The following is a 3,662-nucleotide window of genomic DNA, read 5'->3' on the forward strand; positions in this document are numbered from 1 at the left end:
GTACTGCAGTGCGCAGGCGTCGGACCTCTCTGACCTGGTCCAGCGCCTGCGCACTGCAGTACTTTGCTCTGCCCTCAACAGAGCAGAGTGCGCAGGAGCCACGAAGGGAAGCAAGGAAGAGGATGTCACCGTTAGAAGATGGGAGGCCCCGGACCAGACCGCAACACCCATCGGACCAAGACTGGACCCGGTCCGGCCCTGGGTGAGTATAATATAACTCATTTTTCTTATCTTTCATGTAACATCGGGGGCTTATCTACAGCATTACAGAATGCTGTAGATAAGCCCCTGATGGCGGTTCCAGCAGCTGATGGTTGAAAAATGGGGTGACAGAGTCCCTTTAAGGAGCAAACTGTCACATACACACTAAGCCTTATTTACCACAAGTGTTTCATGGTTGCCATCACATCATATAGCCTTGGGCCTAATGTAAATGGTTCTGCACTCACTCCTGAATGTGCACTAGAGGCATTAAATGCATGCTGAAGTAGTTTTCCTATGTGTAATACAACAGACTTTTCACTTAAAAAAAAAAAAAAAATCATTGTGCATTGACCTATTACACAATGGAGTAGTGGCCTCGCTGACATTCACTGTGACACAGGTTAATCCTCGTCATGAGCTCTGGCTTTGACCTCTGTGATAAGTCCCTTTCTTTGCAGCAGTAAAATAAGTGGTGTTTAACATGACGTAAAAAAGCATTTTAATTTTGATGTTTTCAGATCCATTCCAGTGACTTGTCCATTCATTTCATTAGCTCCTTATATAAACCATTTCTAGTTTTTAATCTTTATTTTACAATTGCCTGTTCGGAAATAATTGTTCACGTAAATAGGTTGGTAGCTTTTTTGTAAAGGGCTGGTGGCATAATGGGAATTCCTCTATATCATGTATATTCCGGCCACTTACTGACTCTGTGTATAATCTAGTCCTCCGTTTTTCAGCGCCATCATTATTCTGAATATTGTACACATTTAGTAATTGCCTAATTCTGTGATATGTGATGCTTTGTAAACTGTGAGTTTAGGAGATTAATCCAATTGATTTATGTACTAATACTTTTTCCTAATAAAAATGCACTTTATTTGCAAACAAGTTGTGGTCTGTTACATTATTTAGCACTTTCTCATAGTATGGCTCCAACATTTTAAAGGGATTTTTCTGGGTAAACTTTTTGTGTTTCACCCCTTATCCTTGAAGAAAATAAAAAGCCCTCCCTTCTTCCCTGTGGCACCTACTGAATTGAGCTGCACAAATGGGGTTCTCTGATTCCAATACATTTGAAAGCTCAAGTCATTACATTTCATCTTTAGCTTGGTTGTATGCTCCCACTGTAGATACTTGTAAGATGAAGGAAAATGATTGACATTTCCTGAAGTGGGAAAACAAGTATCATCAATGTGCTAGCCTTAAAGGGAACCTGTCACCTGTCTTGGCCGCTATAAGATGCGGCCACAGCCTTTAAGGCTGCGTTCACACGTCGCTTTTCTTTTTGCGTTTTCACGGCATTTTTTAACTCGCGAATTTATTGCGAAAACGCAAAAAAAAGCATCCCATGCAATCCTATGGGATTCCGCAATGCTGTGCTAAGGCTGCGGATTTTCCCACGGCGGAATTGCATCGCAGAAAAATCCGCAGCATGCTCATTATTTTGCGGAATCGCGGCGATCCCACACACATAGGAATGCATTGTTCCGCTTACTTCCTGCATGTGGCTGTGCCCACCATGCGAAAAGTAAGCAGAACATTTGCGGATGGTACCCAGGGGGTGGAGGAGAGGAGACTGTCTTCCGGGCTGTGGTACCATATCCCTGTAAAAAATAGAATAAAAAATGGTGTTATATTCACCTTCCAGTGTCCCGCGCAGCCTTCCCGGGCCTCGGCGATGCTTCCGTTCCCAGTAATGCCTTGCGAGACCTTTGATGACATCGCGGTCTCGCGATAATGTAGCGGTCCCTATTCCTCGCGAGACCGCTACATCAAAGGTCTCGCAAGGCATTACTGGGAACGGAAGCATCGCTGAGGCCCGGGAAGGCTGCGCGGGACGCTGGAAGGTGAATATAACACCATTTTTTTATATTTTTTATTATTTTTAACTATATCTTTTACTATTGATGCCACATAGGCAGCTTCAATAGTAAAAAGTTGGTCACACTCGTCAAACACTATATTTGACGAGTGTGACCAACCTGTCAATCAGTTCTCCAAGCGATGCTACAGATCGCTTGGAAAACGCTAGCATTCTGCAAGCTACAAACGCTTGCAAATCGCTAGTTTTTCCGCGAGAAAATCGCAGGAATTTAAAATGCGATTTTTCCCGCGGAATGGAATTCCGGAATTCTCGCTGTAACTTCCGTGAGTTCCGCTACGTGTGCACATAGCCTTAGGGCTCATCTTACAGCGTTCTATAATGCTGTAGATAAGCCCCTGATCTGACCTGAAAGATAGCAAAAATAAGTTTTATTATACTCACCCGGGGGCGGTCCGGTCTGATGGGTGGGTGTCGCAGGTCTTGGTCCCGCGTCTCCCATCTTCTTGCGATGCCGCCCTCCTGCTTGCTTCATGGCTCCCCGGCATTGCGCTCCTGGGCAGGCATACTTCTGCAGTGCGCAGGCGCTGGGAAATGTCAGAGAGGCCCAGTGCCTGTGCACTGCAGTACTTTGCTCTGCCCTCAACAGGGCAGAGAAGTACACCTGCGCAGGAGCGTGATGCCAGGGAGCGATGAAGCAAGCAGGAGGGTTGCGTTGCAAGAAGATGGGAGGCGCTGGACCTGCGACACCCATTGGACTGGCCTGCATCGGACGTCAACCCCCGGGTGAGTATAATAAAACTTATTTTTCTTCACTTGAAGGGTGGATTGGGGGGCTTATCTACAGCATTATAGAATGCTGTAGATAAGCCCTAAAAGGCGGTGGCCGCATCTTATAGTGGCCAAAACAGGTGACGGGTTCCCTTTAAAGGATCTTGTATACATTTATGGCCTATCCACAGGATGCAGGTCCAACCAATGAGATCCACATCTGTCCAAAGAATGGGGGCTTGATGCATAGTGCCATCAATGAAGAGGTGGTCGGAATGCCTATAAAAATTAATAGGATTTCTGAACTATTTTTGATTGACCGTAGTATGCCTTATGGACCTGTTGAGAGCTGTGGCACTCTGATCTCCCTTGGATATGCGATAAATGTACAATGTCCTTTAATGTACATTATGGAATACCCATTTAAGTTGCTACAGCGTAGAGAATAAAAAGCTCTGTCAAGGTAAATTTAAACTTAGTTCCCAAAAATACATTTCAGGTTCTCACTGCTGAATAGAGATCCTATGTTTGTTCAGACAAACTCCATATAGAAGTCTTTAATGGCAGTGTATCATCTTTTGTTTAATCAGGTGCTTATGTTTGATGTCACAGCTGACCTGCTGCCCCTCTCTTCACAATGACCTTTACACACGCTCATTAGATGCGTCAGCACCAAGCTGGGTCTGAACTAGACTATTGCTGCTGGTATTCTTACTGTTCTTTCTGGGAATCCACAAAAATACGATTTCTACAATAGGCCATTTTCTGCATGTACATTCCCTTTAAAACACATCATGACTGGAGATCATTGTACTCGATCGGTACATAAGGCCAGGTTTGCATCAGATCTAAACTTTTTTTT

The sequence above is a fragment of the Dendrobates tinctorius genome, unplaced genomic scaffold (assembly GCF_039654945.1).
Source record: "Dendrobates tinctorius isolate UK_male_01 unplaced genomic scaffold, ASM3965494v1 ptg000243l, whole genome shotgun sequence".
Classification (NCBI taxonomy): Eukaryota; Metazoa; Chordata; class Amphibia; order Anura; family Dendrobatidae; genus Dendrobates; species Dendrobates tinctorius.